Source organism: Equus caballus, chromosome 4 (genome assembly GCF_041296265.1).
Source record: "Equus caballus isolate H_3958 breed thoroughbred chromosome 4, TB-T2T, whole genome shotgun sequence".
NCBI lineage: Eukaryota > Metazoa > Chordata > Mammalia > Perissodactyla > Equidae > Equus > Equus caballus.
The window spans coordinates 83937565-83960887 of NC_091687.1; the positions used below are offsets into that span (position 1 = coordinate 83937565).

The window sequence follows — 23323 nt, forward strand, 5'->3', positions numbered from 1 at the left end:
CCATCCATCTTGTTGCCAATGGGATGATTTGGGGTTTTTTTATGGCTAAGTAGTATTCCATTGTATATATGTTCACCATATCTTCTTTATCCAATCATCAGTTGATGGGCACTTGGGTTGCTTCCACTTCTTGGCTATTGTGAATAACGCTGCAGTGAACAGAGGGGTGCATAAGTCTCTTTGAATTATTGATTTCAAGTTTCTTGGATAAATACCCAATAGTGGGAAACCTGGGTTGTATGGTATTTCTACTTTTAATTTTTTGAGCAATCCCATACCATTTTCCATAGTGGCTGCACCGGTTTGCATTCCCACCAGCAGTGTAGGAGGGTTCCCTTTTCTCCACATCCTCTCCAACATTTTTTATTTTTTGTCTTAGTAATTATAGTCATTCTAACAGGTGAAGGTGATATCTCATTGTAGTTTTGATTTGCATTTCCCTGATGATTAGTGATGTTGAGCATCTTATCATGTGGCTGTTGGCCATCTGTATATCTTCTTCAGAAAAATATCTGTTCATATCCTCTGCCCATTTTTTGATCAGGCTGTTTGTTTTTGTGTTGTTGAGTTGTATGAGCTCTGTATATATTTTGGACATCAACCTCTTGTTGGATATATGATTTGCAAATATTTTCTCCCAGTCGGTGGGTTGAATTTTCATTTGTTCCTGGTTTCCTTTGCTTTGCAGAGGCTCTTTAGTCTGATGAAATCTCCTTTGTTTATTTTTTCTTTTGTTTCCCTTGTCCAACTAGACATGATATTTGAAAAGATGCTTCTAAGATCAATGTCAAAGAGTGTACTATTTATATTTTCTTCTTGGAGTTTATGGTTTCACATCTTACTTTCAAATCTTTAATCCATTTTGAGTTAATTTTTGTGTATGGTGAAAGATAATGGTCTACTTTCATTCTTTTGCATGTGGCTATCCAGTTTTCCCGACACCGTTTATTTATTATTTTTTTGCTGAGGAAGATTAGCCCTGAGCTAACATCTGTGCCAATCTTCCTCCTCTTTATATATGGGTCACCAGCACATCATGGCCGACAAGTGGTGTAGGTCTGCACGTGGGAACCAAACCTGTGATCCTGGGCTGCCAAAGTGAAGTGTGCCAAATGTAACCACTATGCCATGGGGCTGGCCCCCCAACACCATTTCTTGAAGAGACTTTCCTTTCTTCATTTTATGTTCTTGGCTCCTTTATCAAAGATTAGCTGCCCGTAGATGTGTGGTTTTGTTTCTGGGCTTCCAATACTGTTCCACTGATCCATGTGTTTGTTTTTGTACCGGTACCGTGCTGTTTTGATTACTATAGCTTTGCAGCATATTTTGAAGTCAGGGATTGTGATGCCTCCAGCTTTGTTCTTTTTCTCAGGATTGCTTTAGTTATTTGGGGTCCTTGGTTGCCCCATATGAATTTTAGGATTCTTTGTTCTATTACCATGAAGAATGCAACTGGGATTCCAATTGGAATTGTATTGACTCTATAGATTGCTTTAGGTAATATGGACATTTTAACTATGTTTATTCTTCCTATCCATGAGCATGAGATATCATTCCATTTCTTCATGTCATCATCAATTTCTTTCAATAATTTCTTATAGTTTTCATTGTATGGGTCTTTTACCTGCTTGGTTAAATTTATTCCTAGATATTTTATTCTTTTTGTTGTGATCATAAATGGGGTTGTATTCCTGAGTTCTCTGTTAGTTCATTATTAGAGTATAGAAATGCAAGTGATTTTTGTAAGTTGAATTTTGTCCCCTGCAATTTTGTTGTAGTTGTTGATTATTTCTCATCATTTTCTGGTGGCTTATTCGGGTTTTCTATGCATAGAATCAGGTTGCCTGCAAACAGTGAGAGCGTCACTTCTTCCTTGCCGATTTGGATAACTTTTATTTCTTTTTCTTGCCTAATTGCTCTGGCCAAAACCTCCAGTACTGTATTGAATAAGAGTGGTGATGGTGGGCACGCTTCCTGTTTTCAGAAGGCTGGCTTTCAGTTTTTCCCCAGTGAGTATGATGTTGGCTGTGGGTTTGTCATATATAGCCTTTATTATGTTGGGGTGCTTTCCTTCTATACTTATTTTATTCAGAGTTTTTATCGTAAATGGATGTTGGATCTTGTCAAGTGCATTTTCTGGTTCTATTGAGATGATCATGTGCTTTTTATTCCTGATTTTGTTAATGTGGTGTATCACATTAATTGATTTGCAGATGTTGAACTATTCCTGCATCCCTGGTATAAATCCTGCTTGATCATGGCACAGTGATCCTTTTAATGTATTGCTGTATTCGGTTTACCAATATTTTGTTGAGAATTTTTGTATCTATGTTCCTCAGTGATATTGGCCTGTAATTTTCCTTCTTTTTGTTGTCCTTGTCTGGCTCTGGGATCAGGGTGATGTTGGTCTAGTAAAATGTGTTTGGAAGTGTGCCATCTTCTTCAATTTTTTAAATAGTTTGAGGATAGGTATTAAATCTTTGAATGTTTCGTAGAATTCTCCAGAGAAGCCATCTTGTCCTGGACTTTTACTTTCAGGGAGGTTTTTGATTACTATTTCAATCTCTTTATTTGTGATTGGTCCATTCAGATTCTCTAATTCTTCTTGATTCAGTTTTGGGAGGTTGTATGAGTCTAAGACTTTATCTATTTCTTCTAGATTGTCCAATTTGTTGGTGAATAGTTTTTCATAGTATTCTCTTATAATCCTTTCTATTTCTGTAATATCCATTGTAATTTCTCCTCTTTTATTTCTAATTTTATTTATTTGAGTTTTCTCTCTTTTTTCTTAGTGATTCTGGCTAAGGGTTTGCCAATTTTGTTTATCTTCTCTAAGAACCAGCTCTTAGTTTCATTGATCCTTTCTACTTTTTTTGGTTTCTATTTCATTTATTTCTGCTGTAATTTTTATTATTTCCCTCCTTCTGCTGAGTCTTGGGTTTATTTGTTCTTCTTTTTCTAGTTCTGTTAGGTATAGTTTAAGACTACTTATTTGAGATTATCCTTGTTTGTTACGGTGGGCCTGTGTTGCTTTGAGTATCCCTCTTAGGACTGCTTTTGCTGCATCCCATAAGAGTTGGTATGGTGTAATTTTCATTTTCATTTGTCTCTAGATACTTTTTGATTTTTCGTTTAATTTCTTCATTGATCCATCGGTTGCTCAGTAGCATGTTGTTTAGTCTCCACATATTTGTCACTTTCCCAGATTTTTTCTTATAGTTGATTTCTAGTTTCATAGCATTATGGTCAGAAAAGATGCTTGATATGATCTCAATCTTCTTAAATTTATTGAGGCTTTCCTTGTTTCCCAACATATGATCTATATTTGAGAATGTCCATGAGCACTTGAGAAGAATGTGTATTCTGCTAATTTTTGATGGAGTGCTCTATACATATTTATTAAGTCCACCTGGTCTAGTTTTTTGTTTAATTCCACTATTACTTTATTGACTTTCTGTCTGGATGACCTATCCATTGATGTAAGTGGGATGTTGAGGTCCTCTACTATTTTTGTGTTGCTGTTATTTCTCCTTTTAGGTCTGTTAATCGTTGCTTTATGTACTTTGGTGCTCCTGTGTTAGATGCATACATATTTATAAGTGCTATGTCCTCTTGGTGGAGTGTCCCTTTTGTCATTATATACTGCTCCTCTTTGTCTCTCATTGCCTTTTTTCTCTTGAAGTCTACTTTGTGTGATATAAGTATGGCAACACCTGCTTTCCTTTTTTGCCATTAGCTTGGAGTAGCCTCTTCCATCCCTTCACTCTGAGCTCCTCGTGGTTTTTAGAGCTGATATGTGTTTCCTGGAGGCAGCATATTGTTGAGTCTTGCTTTTTAATCCATCCATCCACTCTCTGTCTTTTGATTGGAGAATTTGATCCACTGACACTTAGAGTGATTATTGATATATGAAGGCTTAATACTGCCATTTTATCTCTTGTTTTCTAATCATTCCATATTTCCCTTGTTTCTCATCCCATATGTTTCCGACTGCCAATTCAGTTTGGTGTCTCTGTATGATTACTCTCATTATTTATCATTTGTGTCTCTATTTTGATTTTTTGTTTAGTGGTTGCTGTGAGGTTTGTATAAAAGTTCTTATAGATGAGATAGTCCATTTTCTGATAGCCTCTTATTTCCTTAGTCTAAGAAGGTCCCATCCCTTTCCTCTTCTCCCTTATTCTGTTTTGTATTGTATTTGTGATTAAAATGAAGTGATTATATTTATTATTGATGCTTTCCTTCCTTTCACTTTAATATTATAGTTAAATGTTTGCTAACCTGTTCTGATAGAAAGCTGCAATTTTCTAATTTTGGCTGCCCATCTCCTTGCTCACGGTTCTGTAGACCCCTTCTTTTTTTTTCTAGTATGAAGGCCTTCTTGATCATTTCTTGTAGGGGAGGTCTTATGGTGGTGAACTCCCTCAGCTTTTTTTCATCTGGGAAAGTGTGTATTTCTCCATTGTATCTGAAGGATAGTTTTGCTGGATAGAGTATTCATGGCTGAAAGTTTTTGTCTTTCAGAATTTTGAATATATCATTCCATTCTTTCCTAGCCTGTAAGGTTTTTGTTGAGAAATCTGCTGAAAGCCTAATACAGGTTCCTTTGTAGGTTATTTTCTTCTGTCTTGCTTCCCTTAATATTTTTTCTTTGTCATTGACTTTTGCCAGTTTTACTAATCTATGCCTTGGTGAAGGTCTTTTTAAATTGATGTAATTAAGAGTTTATTACCTTCATTTGCATGTAATTCTGGCTCCTTTCCCAGGTATGTGAAGTTCTCAGCTATTATTGCTTTAGAAAAAGCTCTCTGTTCCTTTCTCCTTCTATTCTCCTTCTTGAATACCTATAATCCTGATGTTGCATTTCCTAACTGAGTCAGATAGTTCTCAGAGAATTTCTTCATTTCCTTTTAGTCTTAGTTGTCTCTCCTTTTCCATCTGCCGTATTTCTATATTTCTGTCCTCTAAATTACTAATTCTGTCCTCCACAATATCAGCTCTGTTTTTTAAGGATTTCAGATTTTTCTTTATCTCATTTACTGTGTTTTTCATCTCCAACATTCAGCTTTTTTTAATAGTTTTAATCTCCTTTTTGAAGAATTCCCTCTGTTCATTAATTTTATTCCTGAGAACTGTCTTTCTGAGTTTTCTTGTAACTTGTTGAGTTTCATCATGATAACTCTTTTGAATTCTCTGTCATTTAGATTGTAAATTTCTGTGACTTCAGGACTGATTTCTGGTTACTTGTCATTTCCCTTCTGGTCTGGAGTGGTAATATACTTTTTCATACTATTTGATGCAGTGGACTTTTGCTGTTACATAGCGGTAGTATCTGGTCACAGATTCCACCTATCACCACTAGGGGGTGGGGACAGGAGCTGTGTTTTCTGAGCCTGCTGCAACCCCTGGCAGATGTGTCCATCTGTTGGAAGCTGTGCTGACAGGGCCTGTTTGCATTTGCCCACTGGCTGCTGCTGCTTCACACACATAGGTGTAGGCTTCTTGTGGGAATCCTCTGCTCTGGCCAACCAGCCGAGCTGGTGTGCCATATGGGAAGGGGTAGAAGGATGCTTTGTTTTGGATGCACAATCTCCCATGCTCCTGCTCTGTACTCACTGTCTGCCTGCCTGGGCTTCTTGGCTTGGTGTGGATGCCCTCATCATTGCTTAGCCACCTTGGTGTGGAGTGTTTCCACAGGCTGTGAGGCTACTCCGAGAGTGCAAGCATTCCTGCGGACATCTGTCTTCCCCCTTCTCCTCTAAGAGTCGCATGCCATCTGCTGCATGAGGCCCCATGCCCTAGATCACTGCCACTCAGGAGGGAGGGGACATACACTTACCTCCTTCCACTACCTCCCAGGGGGGTTCAGCACCATCACCTTCAGATATATGGGTATGTGCATCTCTCAGACATCAACTGTGTTGTGTGAATGTCCTCTGTTGGTTTATGAATGTCCTTTTGCTTGTATCTTAGTGGGGAGAGACTAAGGGAAGAGCTCACTTTGCCGTGATGCAGACATTACCCTGAGCATAGCTTTTTAAGGAGTTTTGCTTTTAGCAGTAAATCTTTTCCTCTTCAAATTTCAATTATGACTTTAATTGCGATGTTTTGTTTTAATTATATTTATTTTTAACATTATCTTTTTAGTACATACTAGTTTTCCTTTTACTATAGTAATATAATTTTTATTTGGCAACAAGTTTATTTAAAAATAGAGTGAGCTTTGATTTTATAATCATTATTATTACAGATGTGCACAGATTTAGAAAAAACTATGAATGTGGTATGGACATGACTCAAGTTTGAGAAACATAAGACTAGGCCAGTGTTTGGCTACTTATGGCCCTTGGGCCAAATCCAGCTCTCCACCTGATGCTGTAAATAATATATGATTGGAACACAGTTGCACTCATTTGTTTTATTATTGCCTATGGCTGCTTTCCCCTATTCTGGCAGAGCTGAGTGTTTGAGACAAAGACTATATAACCCCCAAATCCTAAAATATTTACTATCTAACCTTTGACAGAAAAAAATTTTCTCACCCTTCCACCAATCTATACTATTAAAGCATTTTTAAAAATTTAACAATCAGTATAATCATGGTGTTTGGAGAGGTTCAAAACAGGAAGCTTTGTGCCACTGTGGCATGTGATATATTTTGAGCTAAAGGCAATCGAGACTCTGTGGGCTCAAGAGAAACTATTATCTCTCCCTTAAAGAATTTGGGAGCCTTTCTCATAGTAAGAGTTATTACCAGAAATAACTTTTTACGACATATCTATATGATAGGACAAACACCTAATGCCTGAACATCTGGTCTTCTTATTATCCTGTGAATTATCCTTCTCCCTTCTGAGCTCCCAGGCCCCTATTGCATTCTTCAGCTCAAGATGGCATCAATACCTCATTTTACCTTTCTTTTTTCAAACGTCTTGTGTATGTGGGGTTCCTGTACATATGAAATTAAATTTTATTTTTTTCCTGTTAGTCTGTCTCATATCAATTTGATTATTAGACCAGCTGAACGAACTTTTGTAGGGTGGAGGAAAATTCTTTCTCTCCAACGTTTTACGAGGCACAGATACATTTAGCAACCAAACTTGTCCTTTCACTATATTGCCCCTTTTCTATATTCAAGACAGTTAAGTGCCTTTCTACAGATCAGGGGCATTCCAGGACACCTAAGTCTTGAGGCCATGTGAGAAGACTGGGCTATTATGAGAGGTTCTTTGTTTACTGTTTGACAGGATAGAGTCTGTCTTCTCCTCAAATTCTGTTTGATCAAAAACACTGATGTAATAACAGGAGCAGATGCATTACCAAGGCCCCAAGGCTCCATTAAAGATTAGAGTAAAACTTACGCTTCAAAGGATCCTAGTATGGAGGGAAGGTCAATGCTTTGAATTCTAAGTGGGGATGAGGCAAGGGGACTTGGGATGATGGAGGTGGAAAATATAATTTCTAAATGAGCATTTTCAGAGCAGTGTGGAGATTTCTTCATCTGGTGGTGTTACCAAACATAGGTCATTTTTGCCTGTCACTTGGAAAGCCAAACACTGAGATGACAAGATTGCAGCAGAGAGAAGGTTTTAATCACAAGGCAGCCAAGTGAGGAAGCAAGAGAATGAGTCTCAAATGTGCTTCCCTGAAAATGGGGTCTCAGGGATATTTATGGGATAGGGGGCATGGTGGTCTTAAGTATGGAGATAGATGATTGGAGGTGAGGAGAGGTGAGGTAATTGATGATCTGTGCAAGCATATTCAAAATTCATGCTTCTTTGTAGGACACGTGTTCACAAAATGGTGGTGTTAGCATGATCTAAGGGTAGATTTTTTAGCCTCTTGATGTCAAAAGATCACTTATGGGCCCAGTAGATGAGTTGGTGGTCTCAACGGACCTGAACTAGACAAGAGGTCCTAATTCCTGAAAACAGTTGAAACACCCATTACCATGGTGACCCAGGTGCCAGGGAGATGTTATCTATAGGAACCTAGTGGGAGTCAGATAGCATATTGCCTAAGCAGCACAGTTAACAACGGGTTAACTATGGGTTTTCTAACAATGGGTGGGTGAACGAATAAAAGCTATAATCAGTAATTGCAAAAAGGAAAAAGCACCTTTAGTCACTAGCTACCTAATCAATGGCTAACTTTTTACTGGTTTCAGTGGTCAACATTCTACCATGCTCTAGTTTCATATTCCTTTTCAGCTTAACAAATACATTCTGACCAAGTCTTCCATAATCAGTATTCTTGCAGAGAATGCTTCTGATTACCTGTGTGTGTCCTGTGAAGGGTGGTAGGCGTATCTCTGCATCACATCTAGTTGACATTAGGAGCCCTTGCTGTCTTAAGCACTGTTTCCAGTGTTTGACATCTATTATCTCACTTCATCCTTCCTTTGAGCTCATGAGGTAAATACTATTATTATCCCTATTTTAGGGCACAGAGGCATGGACAGATTTAGTAACCTGCTCAAAATCATATAGCTGGTACTTGGTAGACTAGGGATTTTAACCCAGGATTTGACTCCAGTGGTGTATTTTAATTGCTACCCTATCTGCCTCTCTTCTGACCTGGACATCCAGCTGAAGGCACAGTGTAAAGTCACACCCCATGCTTAGGGGGCAGAGCCTCCCTTGAAGGGGCGAATTTTCTTAGTGTCAATCTCTGAAGAAGAGACAGGGCTTTAGGCAGGAAGCTGGGACTAGGAATGCTGGCTTTGGAAAGGCTGGAGAACGAATTCCTGGCCCCACACTTGGTCTTTTTCTCTTCAGACTAGACTTTTAGGGAGGCAAGGGTTTAAACATTAGCCCTTGAAAGCTGCTCGCCACGGTCAGCCCCTCTACTTGGAAACAAGGCATTGAACCTTAGAGAGCAAGTGGTAACTTGTATCCCAAATTATAGAGTTTCAAATTATTTTGTGGATTTATTTTCCTTTTATTAATCTCTTGCAAAGTCTTGTTTAAAGATCCTGGCTTGTGTTAAGGGTATCAAGGGAAGAGACAATGGTCCATATTTAATCAAAGAGAACCATGTGTCTTGACTCTGATCCTAACATGTTGACGCAACAGCACATAGAGACTCATAAGGGGAAATGTGACTTTCCAGAGACGAGTGGAGGTTACAAGTCAGAAACTTCTCCCATGGACGAACGCCCTCAATCACTGGCACTGGATGATATGTGTTTTATTGTATTAAAGCATCCCCTTGCGGTTGTGTGAAGCTCTAAGATAGAAAAGTGATGATGTGGTCCCCATTTTGGGGAAAGTTTTCAATCCATTAGAAAACAAGTGAAAATTCAACTGAGTAAATTTAAAGATCAAATTGGCTTTATTAAACAATTCACGCATCAGCCAGCATCCCATCTAGGAATAGACAGGAGCTGCAGAAAAAGAAAGGTTTTCAAAGGCAGAGAGGGAGTGAATGAAAGGAAATTATTAGCAAAGAATGCATTGTGTTATGCAATGTCGCCCTCCTGGGGTAAAAGGAAAGAGGTCTGTGGGTGAATTACCTCCGAGTGCTGACCAGGAAATCCTATCTTGGCTGGTTAAAGGTCACATTCCCGGGAAGGTTGAAACTACAATTAGGTTAGGTATTATGTCTCGGTTTGCTGCCATGGGGCCTAACATAAGTGACTCACTTTGGGCCTATTGTCTCTTTTTTAACTATAGTATATACACATAATATATATATTATCCACAATAAAATATGCTAAGTTTCATAATGGCAGAATGAAACATAGTGTGTGTGTTGAGAGGTACTATCAGTTATGCCTGGGTTGGGATAGATAGAGCAAGCTGGATGAAGTTGAATGAAAGTTAATCCACACAGAAAAACAGCATGAGGAAGACTGAGCCCAGACTGAGCCCAGACTGGCCTTTGCACCACATTGTAGGCCGTGGTAAGGAATTTTTAGGGGAATCAAGGGAAATGGGGAGGTGTTGGAAATTTTTAGTAAAGGAGTAATATGTATGCTTTAAAGAGAAAAAAAAAACGTGGGACATTGTTGAGGATATATTGGAGAGAGACATGTAGGGGAGCCTCTTGTAGAGTGAAGTACACACTGTTGCCCACCTGCACAGAGGGGGAGCAGGGAGAAGGCAGCGTTGGGGCTGCTGCCACCCTTGCTGCAAGGAGGTCAGGGAAGACAACATTGATTGGCCACCAATATTTCAACTTGGAGGTCATAGGTGAACTTGAAAGAGCAATATCCATCAGTGGTGGAGACCAAACCTAGTCAGAGTGACTCCAAGACAGAATGAGCAGTGAGGAAGTAGAGATTGTAAGTGTGCAAATCTCTTTCATGGAGTTTTGCTGTGAAGGAGAGCAGAGAAATGGGCAGTAGGCAGAGAGTTGTGAAGTCAGGGGACACTTTATCTTAGAGATATCTTTTTCTTAGAGACGGGAGCTATTGATGTATGTTTGTCAGCTGATGAGAGGATGTAATGGAGAGAGAAAATGTGGTGATCCAAGAGGTTATAGGAGTACTGTAGGAGCAAGATGGCGGATATACAAGAAGTGATTAGACACAGTGCACAAGTGGAGGAGTTGGCTGTATATTGAAACACAGATGTTTACTCTCAAGAATAGGACAAAAGCCAGAATGTGTGAATTTGTAAAGGCAAAGAGTTGGTAGTGTGGTATAGGAAGATAAAGACACTGTCTTCTGATTGCCTTTGTTTTCTCAGTACATAAGAAGTAAGGTCATCATCTGATGTGAGAAGAAGAGAAGGCTATTAAAAGATTTGAGGAAAAAGGAGAAGCTATGTGTAATACTGTGATGTATAATAAGATATATATTTGGTCTTTGTCCTGTTTCTGGCACAGAGCTCTTGAAACTCTGGGAATTTCCCAAGTGATGAGATAACAAGCTATCTCCTGTTATGTTAATGAGATGACTTTTGGACCACACCTAAGGATGGCAGCTGGTAGCCAGGAGAACCAGTCATGTGATTAGAGGTTTGCAACTTTCACTCTCATCCCCAACCTCCAGGGAGGGAAGAGGTCCTGGAGGTTGACTCAATCACTGATGTTCAATGATTTAATCAATCACAACTATATAATGAAGCCTCCATAAAAACCCGAAAGGACAGGGTTTGAAGAGTTTCCCAGTTGGTGAACAAGTGGAGGTGCTAGAAGAGCGGTACCTTCAGAGAGGGTATGGAAGCTCCGTGCCCTTTCCCCACACCTTTCCCTATGCATTTCTTCCATCTGGCTATTTCTGAGTTACATCCTTTTATAATAAACCGAAGGTCTAGTAAGCAAAATGTTTCTCTGAATTCTGTGGACTGCTCTAGCAAATCAATTGAACCAAAGGAGGGGGTTATGGGAACTTCTGCCTTATAGTGTCAGAAGTACAGGTGGCAACCTGGGCTTGTAACTGGCACTAGAAGTAGGGGAAAGGGGAGCAACTGTGTAGGACTGAGCCCTCAACCTGTGGAATGTCAGGCTAACTCTGGGTAGATAATGTCAGAATTGAGTTAGATTAAATTGAATTCTCAGATGCCCTACTAATGTCTGAGAATTGCTTATGGGTGTGGGGAAGCATCTTCATCCCCACATGTTGGAATTGGGTCCAGAAACACAAAAGAGTATAAAATAGTAATAGAATAACTTGACTAGGGAAGAGTATTTGTATTGCCTGCCAGCACTGAGGCCCACTTGAGTTTTGAGTTCTAAATTTAATGTAAGTCCTCCCAGTTCTTTTCTATCCATCATCAACTGCTTGAGTGAAGGCATGGGATAGGCAGAGAGTGTATTTTTCCAGGTTTGGAATTTTGGAAAGGGTATACAAGAGGGAGAGACAAGCAAGGAAGAGAGTAGTATGTACATGAAGGAAACCAGAATGCGTCACCCCAAAATATGCCCCTTGAATATAAAAATTATTTTAGGCTGAAGGCAATTAAGAAGTAGGAAAATGTAATTAAAGCTCCCCTTTTATGTCTAAAGGTAGGAGATAAATTCTCTTTTTACTGGAGTAAATTCTCTTTTTCCTGGAGACAGACTCTTATCAGACCAGAGACCAGAGAAGTCTGCAAACAAACCTTGTTAAACAAACTCTTACCTTTCTAGTTACTTCTTTACCATTTTCTACCCATAGTCTAAACACCTTTGTCTCATCAGTTCTTCACAAATGTATTGTTTCTTTGTCTAAACGGTGTAAAAGCTTCCTGCTCTGGTCACTTCTGTGAGAGAATACGCTCCTGCTGTTGTAAGCCAGCTATTTTATGATAATTTATTACAGTAGCCATATGAAACTGTATGTAGTGGTAGTATTATGTATCTGTGGAGTCTTTGTTAGCCTCACTAAGTGGCAAGTGAGTCAATTTTACTACAGCGCATAGTTGAACCTGGGCTTTTCTCATGCTCCAGGTTTCAGGAGAATGCGTTATTCAGAGGGAATGGACTTCTTGAATGAAGAACAGAGGGTGCAAAATCAGTAATTGAAACACACTTTTACATCTGTCAAAATTGACTTTAGTGGAGACATTTTAAGATGGATTGGAGTTGCCTTTCTAGAGAAAATGCTTTGTTGTCTTGAACCTCGGACTGGGCCAAACCTTTGACTGGGCCAAACCTTTGGACTGGACCAAAATGGCAATTGTTTTAGAAGCAATTGTTTGAGACGTCAGCAGAACAAACATCCTGATCACAAAGGCTGATGATTGTGGACTTTCTGAAGATTGAATCAGTAGTCAATCATTGTTTAGCCAAGACTAGATCCCTGCCTCCAACTCTAATTAAAAGTCCTTGTAATAAAATCTCCCTTCTTTCCCCTTAAAAGCCCCTGACTTATACTCTCTAGTGGGACACTATTTGGGTTTCTATCTGAAACTGTGCTCCCTGAATTGAAATTATTTGATCCCAGATAAACACTTTGCCTCTTAAACTAGTTTCTGTTTTTGCAGGTTGACACATCCTAGAAACGTCAAGAGTTCTAGACACTACATCTTGCTGTCTCATTAGTGCAGATCAGTGTTTTTCAGTTGGAGAAGGTGCTACTGGCTTCTGGTAGGTAGAGACCAAGGAGGTTTAACAATGCACAGGCTAGCCTCCCACAACAAAGACTTAGTTGGCCCAAAATGCCAAAAGTGCTAAAGGTGAGCAACCTGAGGGTAAATGTAAACATAGTGCCATTGTTACCGAGACCCAAGGGACGAGTGACCTGCAAATGGGTCCTTTTGCCCAGAGCCGCTCGCACCAATTGAACAAGACCGGGTTTGGAACAGGGGAGCAGAAACATTATTCACTGACCAATGAATGGAGGAGGCAGAGCTCCTGCACTAGAACACCTACTCCCTGAAGGGAAGGTGGGCAGGGTTCTTAGGGGATGTGAAGAGGGAAGGGTCTCCGCATCATCACTCAAGGTGTGTCCACTTGGGGCATGCGCAGATCTTCCCTTCTTGCACGTGGCACCCTTTGCACCCATTTCCTTTTGTGCATGGCACCACAGTGTCATCTTGGACCTTTCTGGTTTGGATTGGTTCTGCCGTTTGGCCACTTGGCATTGTTCTGCCTTGGATCTTATCAGTAAACACAACTTAAAAACAAAGCATTAGACATGGAAAATGTTTTAGGGACTTCCCTGGGTGACAAAATTCTTCCTCTGACTGTGTCCTGCTCCTCATTCTTGAGAGGCAAAGGATGAAGCTCCATCTTCCATAACTACTTCCAACTGACCAGGGGCATCATCACAGGGGCCCATAGAGGAGCAGAACTTATCTCTAGGAACTTTTAGATGAGTTTGGTTGTCATCTAGTTGGACTCCCAACCTCTCATATCCCTGGTTAATACCTTTTGGAATTTAAGTAGTCTTTGCTAACAAAGGAAACCAGACAGTTTAGGATGCGAGGCCCAAAAAGTAGAAGAAGCAGAATAGCCACCAGAGGCCCCAAAAGTGGTAGAAACCAAGTGAGGCTGGGAAGAGCCTGTTTAACCCCGTTCTGGATCTTTTTTGTTAAGTCTGGTTGGCCTTTTTCATTTAACCAACTAACATCTCTTTGTAGCCTAGTGGTGCTGTAGAAATAGGCACTCCACGGGGAGCACAGGTCAAGGTGAGGATAAGTATAGTTAAGAGAGATGACAGAATAAGGAGTCTCAGCACCTCCACGGGGGTGGGATGCCAGCCCACCAAGGACTTATCTTTTTGTCTCTGGAGTAAGAGCTTTAGGTCTGAGAGGGGCTCATAGGAGAAGTCAGGATGGCTTGGAGTTTCCAAGTCTTCTGGTTCAGGGGCTCTCTTGACTCAGGTGTGGTGTACCCAAGGGGTGACTCCCTGTAATTTGAGGGCAGTGTGAGTGCTTAGAATCACCAGATAAGGCCATTCCACACAGGAGTGAGCTGGTCCTGTGGGATCCCAGTTTTCCATGTCTTAAAGTACACCCAATCATGGGGCTGGAAGGGGTGGAGGGCCAGGTCCACGGGGCTGGGGAGGACCTGGTTGCCATATGCTGAGTACCTTCACTGTTTCTCCTTTCTGAAGGGCATACTCTAGTTGTTCTCTTGTACCTCCAGTATTCACCAGTTGGATTTTGGACTGGGAGAATTGGAGTGTTGCATGCTGATTGGCATATCCTGAGGAGCCTTGATCAATCAAGTTCTTTATGAGAGGGGTCACGCCATTTAAGGCATCTTATCTGAGAGGATATTGTTTGACATTTGGGCACTTGTGCCCAGGTTTTAGTTTGATAATCACGGGGTTCGCTTCGATGACATGCCCACTTTTCCTTGGGCCCAAACTTGGGGATTTACCCCTGGCAATTCTACTAAGTTTCCCTTTAAATCTTTTGACTCAGGCCCTTTCGTCAGACTGTAAACAGCTGGTGACCAAAGGCTGAGGGGATGTTTACCTCCAATTGGTCCCCTCTTTAAATAAATGGAGGCTCCTAATTTATGCAGTAGGTCCCTACCGCTAAAGGACTAGGGCATTCTGGCACATATAGAAATGAATGGGTTAACTGTTTCTCACATAATTTGCAGCTTAAAGTTTTGATAAACCACTTCTTCTTTGGGGCCCCTGATACTCCTACCACATTACATCTCTGGCTAATAAGTTTGGAGATTTGTAGCCATACGTGAGGAAACTAGAAGAATTTAAGATCCAGTCCAATCTACAGGTAGAAAACAAAAACCTCAAAGCTAATCAATAGAACCAGAATCTAGCATCCACAATTATGTATTATAGTTTCTACTGAAACATTTTTCTCTCTAAGATCACCTTCATTTACCAAAGATAGCCAAATTAACACTCATTGGTTTGTAAAATAAGCCTAGTTTCAACAAACTAGGCCCAATTATTTACATAAGTACAGCAAGAATAGCAATTGATCCTATAGGCTCTTTTAAATCTGTTCTGCTGGAACTTTTTATAAGGAATCTCATACTGAACTTTAAAAGCCTTTCAAGGCCAGCAAAGCCAAGGACTTGTCATCAGACTCTGCTTGTAATACCCACAGATTTGGGTGAATTCCTCTATTCCCTTGAAGTTCCCCCAAATATCCTAAGGTTCCTTGCACCTGCCAGAGAAGTGACCTTTTTCTTTTTTCCCCCCAAAGATTGGCACCTGAGCGAACAATTGCTACTGATATTCTTTTTTTTCCTTCTCCCCAAGCCCCCTAGTACACAGCTGTATATTCTAGTTGTGAGTGTCTCTGGTTGTGCTATGCGGGATGCTGCATCAGCATGGCCTGATAAGTGGTGCCATGTTCATACCTAGGATCTGAACTGGCGAAGCCCCAGGCTGCCAAAGTGGAGGGTGAGAACTTACCTACTCAGCCACAGGGCCGGGCCCCCAGAAGTGACCTTCTTACTCATCTGTTAATGCTGCTGGAAACCCTGTAAACAAGGTACCAGGCCAAGATTTCCAGATGGCTTTATTCCATCAAGTCAACCTTTTTGCTCAAACGTTGTCTTGTCGTATCTGAGTCTGCACGTTTTTCTCAAATATGACATTGCAGTCAAATTCCTGGAGAGATCAGGTAGGGAGAAAAAGATAAATGTTCCAATTCTGCTTACAAAAGCATAACTTACCAAATTGCAATGAGTATAGTTAGCTTAAGAGAAAAAAGAAAAAGATTTCCTTAAATCTGAAAAACAAAACATTAAAAAATCAACAGCATTTCAAATGAGAAGTCATAGAAATTATAACCATTCTCATGAGTTCATTCAGCCCTATGGAACCAACTCTTGATCTTTATCTTTTGTTAGCCTTTCTTTCATGAAGTCACCAGTTTCTCTGTTAGAGTTCTGTAACTTCTTACCCAATTCAGTCTTATAATCTGAAAGTTTATCAGAAACCTGTATGCCAGAGCAAGCGTCAGAGTCCTTTCCATGAATCTCTCTGAAAATGAAACATATTTGTAAAAATATCAGAATAAAACAATGGTCTGCAAATAACAAAAATGGCAATTGACAAAGGCACTTGGCTATTTCTGTGACATACAGCCCTTTGAGATAATAACTAAAATTGTGACTGACAACAAGGAAAGATCAGAATTTTTGGAATGTTATACAAATTTTAAAAACAGTTATATTAATAATATTTACCCACACAATAGAACCTAGGAAAGTTTACCATTTGTTTGATAATTTTTCCCATGTAATTTTAACATACTAAATAAATCTAATTAGTTTAACATCTTCCTTTTTATAGAAGAGAGAACAAATCCTTCTTTTTAAATTTTTTTTAAAGATTGGCAACTGAGGTAACATCTGTTGCCAGTTTTTTTTTTTTTTCCTTCTTCTTCTTCTCTCCAAAATTCCCTGGTACATAGCTCTATATTCAAGTTGTGAGTGCCTTTGGTTGTGCTATGTGGGATGCCATCTGAGCATGGCCTGATGAGTGGTGCCATGTCTGCACCCAGGATCCAAACTGGTGCAGCCCTGGGCCACTGAAGCAGAGCATGCGAACTTAACCACTTGGCTGTGGGGCTGGATCCCAGAACTAATTCTTTGAGAAGTCCCAGGGCTGACTGGAAATTCTCAAAGTTTCCTTTTATTTTTTTACGTCAACAGAAAGACTTTAATTTTGGGGGAAGTTCATAAAAAAATATTGAAAAATTTTAAAACACTTGATGAAATGGGAAATAATGCTTAGTTATCTATTCAAAGTGACAACAGAAACAGTGAAGAAAAAAATCTTAATTGAGAGACCTCAGTTTTTTGAACATAGGAAATTATTTTAGTAAAACATAGATTTTGTCTTTTAGGTAGACTTCCTCAAAAAAAATCTTTTATAACCTCTTTATCAAGAGCAGATCAAAAGCTCAAGAAAATTAGCTTAACAGAGAAAGCTAAATTCTAATTTTTGCACTAGCTTACTTTCTATATTAACAGTCATTTACCTAATTAAATTCATTTCAATCTTAGCCAACTTGACCATGCACAAAACTCCTCAGGTTTTTACTTCCATCAACTTTCTGTTACTTACTTTTACATTCAGAATTTGTCCCATGCTTTCCTTTTATTCCCTCCTAGTACCTTAGGACAAATTTATCTTTCTTAACAAAATGAACAAAAATATTTCCATTCTTTATACTTTCTTTACTGAAAACATATAGCTTACTTTCCTTGAATACAAAGATGTTTTCCTTATTAAATTATTAGTACTTTTTATTTAATTTAATTTATTTTTCTGTAAATTTTATTTGTTTGTTTATTTGTTTATTTATTTATTCATTTTTTGAAGAAGATTAGCCCTGAGCTAAAACCTGCCACCAATCCTCTTTTTGCTGAGGAAGACTGGCCCTGAGCTAACATCCATGCCCATATTCTTCTATTTTATGTGGGACACCTGCCACAGCATGGCTTGACAAGCAGTGCATTAGTCTGTACCTAGGATCTGAACTGGCAAAACCCGGGCCACCAAAGAAGAACATGCAAACTTAACCTCTGTGCCACCAGGCTGGCCCCAAGAAGTTTTTAATTACATATATTAATTAGAATTCTTAATTCTTACAGACCTTAATTTTTAGTGAAAACTAAAAAGCAAGCAATTATGAACTATCCTTTACATTAGCATTCTGTGATTTGGCCAACTCATAAATACTTTTTATAACTTCCAGAAACATGTTACCTTTGTTGTTGCAAAATGATCAATAACAGTTCTAAGATAAGACAAACAAGTGAGTTTTACTTGAACCAGAGTGAGCATTATAACTGGGTAGGTCTTAGAGAGCGTTCAAGACAAGTGTGGTTTTCAGTACAATGTTACATCTTTTTAGAACAAAGAATATACATTAAACACACCCAGGATACATTTTCATCAAAATTTCAAAGGAATATTTAGTTGCAAATTAGCAGGTCAACATGACCCTGATATCCAGGAAAGGGACCAATCTGGACATTACCCATAGGGCGTAGGAGTGGAAATAGGCATTCTTATCTTAAGAGAGTACCTTTTTTACTTTAACAGTTAAAGCAGATGTACAACGTATGTTTGATAGGCCATAAGTCAAGCTTTTTAGTTCAAGCTGATCAGTTTTGAACCCGAATAGTTATCCCATATACCTCAGTATGTGAAAATCTCTTGTCACTCTATAGAACAATTTTTTGATGAAATACAGGACATGTTTCCTAATAGACCCACACATCTTTTAGTTTCTCTGTAATAAGAAGCCAAAAGTAGATAAACCTATATTTAATAATTAATGTCTATGTTTTATCTTATTTGGAAATGATCTAGATACTCAAGTATTTTGAAAAATAAAGACAAATAGTTTCAGGGACCAAATATAAGGGTTGGACCAAATGAGAGCCTGTAAGTTCTTAACACTGTGTTCCTTTGCCTGGCCTTGGATCCAAATGACACGAGTCACTGCAGAGGTGAAGTTCTCAGGGGGGTGTTGCAAACTGGAAAAGGAACTTAGCTAAGAGGAACGCCAGGCATTCCTAAACTATTGGATTCTGTTTCTGAGTCATATACATATAGCTGCTTTGTGTATATGCCCCTAGTAAGCTTCGATTAAACAACTTTTGGTGGCTATTCACGGGCTAATTGTCTTCAGAATAATATCCTGTTTGGCAAAATGTAACTTTTCCTTTAAAAATATTTAATACTTTTTCCATATGATTATAGAGTGTCATTTTTGAGCCTTAGTTCATTGAACATTTGCGTTACTCGAAGAAAGTGGAGAGTAGTTTCATCCTATTATATTGAACTCAGCCCCCAATCCTAGTCTCTGGTGGGTTGTTTTGTATTCAGAAAGTAACAAACTCTACTCTTCATCTAGCAAGATCTAATCAGTACCATTGGAGAAAGCGCTGCCTTGGGAGCTGCAGGCTTTGTTATTTGGGGAGACATGAATTTAACTTCATCTGAGGTAAGTTGGTACCTTGAAGGTATAGTTAACATTATTCCAAGGATTTGCTTTGTTTTCCTATAGAGCTCACTGTAATAAGAGCTCTCGTGGCTTGCACAGTGAACTTGCTTTAGAATAAAAGCTCAAATCAGTGCCTGATGCATAGATGGAGCTCATAAATGTTATTAACTTTTGTTAAGAGAGTAATTATACTATTGACATTTGTTGAATATTCACTATATGCTAGGATTGTGCTAAGTGCTTTCTTGTTTTGGATTTACTCACTTAGTGGTCATAATAACCCTTAGGAAGTAGAGACTAGCTTCCTCATTTATAGATAAGGAAATCTATCCAGGGTAACAGCTAGTTAGGCTTGTTAGTGATGGAGTTGACATTACAGACACTTTGACTCTGGAGCCCTTGTATTAATCACTGCATAAAATGTGTTATATCCTATTTTGAGAAGTTGAAACAGATGGTGACTTTTTAATCTCCACATTGAACTTATTTTTCTTCTGTGGAGAAATTAGCCAAAAATTAATAGCATTTAAAATAAGACTTATATGTCTCCTGAAATTTCTCCCAGCTCAGATATTATTTACTCAGAAGTCTTCCCCAATCCGCATTAATCACGATCTCTTCTGTGTTTCCAGATGTTGTTTGTTTATATCTCTATAGTGTAATACAGTTTGCCTTGAATTATAATATTTGTATCTTAAACACTTCATTTAAATCAAACTTTTTGCAAGTTCATGATGATCTGATACTATTCTTAGAATGTCACAGGCTCAATTTGTCGCTACTGAGATATCATTCATGAAACTATTTGTGACAATATAAGGTTAAAAGTCTCCTCTGTCCACATGTGAGACTTAGGTAGGAATTGTGAGGATCAATCCTGACTCTCCAGTGTGATATTTCCCTTCCAGTACATGTGACATGAGAAGAGCTTCATCAGGAAGCCGAGTGCACAAACCAGGTGGCCTCAGTTTAGAACATAACAGGAACCACAAAAATAATGACCTGGTCAGCCTTCCTGGCTTTCCTATGTTTGAATTATATACAGGATAGAGCCCAGAGAAGTCGCTATTGAGCACAAGTACCAGGAAAATCCAGAAGGCTATATGTTGTGTCAGCAATAAATCGGTAGAATACGACGATTCAGATTCTAACAAAACCATGAAAGGTACCACACATCTGAAAGGTGGCTGGAGGACAGCAGCTCTGGCATGATTACTAATTTGTTCCACTTTTATTTCACACCCATTATCTTGGGAGCTAGAAGGAGAAAAAAGAGGATGTAAACTGGAAGAAGGCAAGGTCACATATGCTGACTCTGGGACCCACTTGCAAGCTCAGTTGCTTAGCCCTCCTGTAACAGGCTCTCCATCTACTGTCCCTTCAGCCGCTCACTCTTCCTGATCAGGGTCCCTTTGTCGTAGTGCCTGAGCCTGAGTTCACCAACTGGAACCAAGCCCTTAGGTTTCAATCAAGTCCTAATAGCTGCCTTGTGGGCCTAGATGCTCTAACGCTATCAGTACCAGAAAAAACACTAAAACCCATTTGTTTCTACATTTCTAGGGCAATTGTACAAAGGTGAAGCAGTTTGTGAGCTCTGATTTAGGGCGCTACATAGTCAACGTGACCCGAGCCGCCGAGGCGTGCAGCCTCCACCTGTGCAGGAACAACGGGAGATGCCTGAGGAAGGTGTGGAAAGCTCCCGATTACCTTCATTTGAACCCTGCAAGTTACTACATAGAGGCCTCCGAGGATGGAGAATTTATTGTGGAAGGAAAAGCATCTGATACAGACCTGGCCCTGATGGCAGAGAAATTTTCCTGTCAGTGTTATCAGGGATACGAAGGGGCCGATTGCAGAGAAATGAAGACAGCTGATGGCTGCTCTGGGCTTCCCTCTTTTTCTGGTTCACTAATAACACTATGTCCTCTGTTTTTTAGCAGGTTATCAGAGCATTCGGTTGTGAGATAGTTGGGTTTAAAGGGAAGTATGTGGCCTCTAGTCACTTAGGGAAGAGATGAAACTTATGACAATTTTTTTCCCTTACGAAATCCATTGAGAGGTATTATAAGTAGACGCTATATAGGTTACTTAACATAAACAGGAACATATTATTTTATTTGGCTCCAATTTAACTAAGAAACCAGATCCAGGAGTAAAATCAATGCCCTCTCCTTTCTTCTGCAATGTATAAGTGGTATTTAAACCAGAGCTAATATATTTTAATCTTTACATGAACATATATCCGTAAAAGTATACATGTAAATATTAAATTATTGATTTCAAAGACTGGTTTTCTAGCTATCAATTTACTTAAGGACAGATTATTAAGTAATTATCTGATTCAACAGACAGAGTCACCTCAGAGTGTGACTCGATCGCCTAGTTCCCTGAAGAGGGCCCAATGCAGAGTTCCTGTTCCAGTCTTAGGGCCAGGTTAGGCTTCTGCTCCCTGCTTGGGCTCACTGAGCGCAGAACCAGTTCCTGAGGCGACTGCTCATGAGGGCGCAGGAAATGACTCGAGGGGAGATGTAGCCAACCCACTGCCAAAGCATCTGTTCCAATATGGCGCCTCTTTCACCCGCCATGAGTTCTTCCCTTACAGACTGACAATTTAAACACTGTGAAGGGCTTCGTATAGTATTTATGCTCGCTAGTCCCACATTGCTATAGATCTGGAAACTGGAGCCATGTTAATAAAAAATGCGGTTGAGGTGTTCTGCAAGCAAAAATCATTACTAAAAAAATATTGAATAGGGACCAGCCAGGTGGCATAGTGGTTAAGTTCGCATGTTCTGCTTTGGCAGCCCGGGGTCTGCCAGTTCGGAGCCTGGGTGCAGACATGGCACTGCTTATCAAGCCTTGCTGTGGCAGGCAACCCACATATAAAGTAGAGGAAGATGGGCATGGATGTGAGCTCAGAGCCAGGCTTCCTCAGCAAAAAGAGGAGGATTGGCAGCAGATGGAAGCTCAGGGCTGATCTTCCTAAAAAAAAATTTAATAAATGACATTTAAGGACCAAGAACTACTTTTGGGAAGGGGTCTGTCAAGAAATAGTCGATATTTTGACCCTTAAATAGGAGTTTTGAGTGGTGGTTTTAGAGGCATTTTGAATCTAATTTGAATTATGGTTTTACTATCCATCTGGTTGTGTGACTCTTGGCAAGTTATTTATATTCTCCATTTTTTCGTCTGAAACTTGGTAATATAGTTCCTTCCTCAGTGAATTATTCTAAGGAGTAAATGGAATAACACATCCCATGCATACTTTGGTTTTTAATACATGTTGCTAATCTTCAACTATCCTCCCTTGATCAGCAAATTAGTGGAAACACTTAGGATAAAACAGAGTCTTGGGCACTTTCCACTGTCTTTTTTTTTTTTTTGAGGAAGATTAGCCCTGAGCTAACATCTGCCACTAATCCTCTTCTTTTTGCTGAGGAAGATTGGCCCTGAGCTAACATCCATGCCCATCTCCCTCTATTTTATATGTAGGACACCTGCCACAGCATGGCTTGATAAGCCGTCTGTAGGTCCACATCTGGGATCTGAACTGGCGAAACCCAGGCCGCTGAAGCAGAATGCGTAAACTTAACCACTTACCACCAGGATGGCCCCTGATACATGTTCTTGAACAAAACAAAGAGCCTTGCCTTCTTGGAACTTACATTCCAGCTGAGGGAGTCAGACATTAAACATACAAATGAGCAATTTATGTCATATGTTAGCTCTATGGGAAAGAAAATAGAGAGCAGAGTGGGGGAGGTTGGGCTTTCCATGTGTTGGGCCTCATTGAGCAGATGCTGTTTGAATGTGAGAGTTCGCCATGAGGATACTTGGGGAAAGGGTCTTCTGGGCGAATGACTCAGCTGGTGCACATTTAGTAGCGGGCCTGGTGGGTTTGAGGGAGAGCAAAGAAGGCACTGGGGCTGGATCCTTCCTTCACCATTGACTTCCCTTCTTTATTCTTTAGTCTGAGCATTTATCACCATCTGACAAAGCAT

At 39.7% G+C, this 23323-nt stretch overlaps 1 long non-coding RNA gene across 1 annotated transcript in view; it reads left to right on the forward strand.

Moving 5' to 3' along the window:
- Positions 1–22543, forward strand: part of LOC138923824 (uncharacterized) — a 33785-nt gene extending 11242 nt beyond the window's left edge. Inside the window, exons 4-6 of the long non-coding RNA XR_011437977.1 lie at positions 12912–13014; positions 19233–19322; positions 20883–22543. This is a non-coding gene — a long non-coding RNA (uncharacterized lncRNA). The remainder of the gene's footprint in view (positions 1–12911; positions 13015–19232; positions 19323–20882) is intronic.
- Positions 22544–23323: the final 780 nt, after the last annotated feature.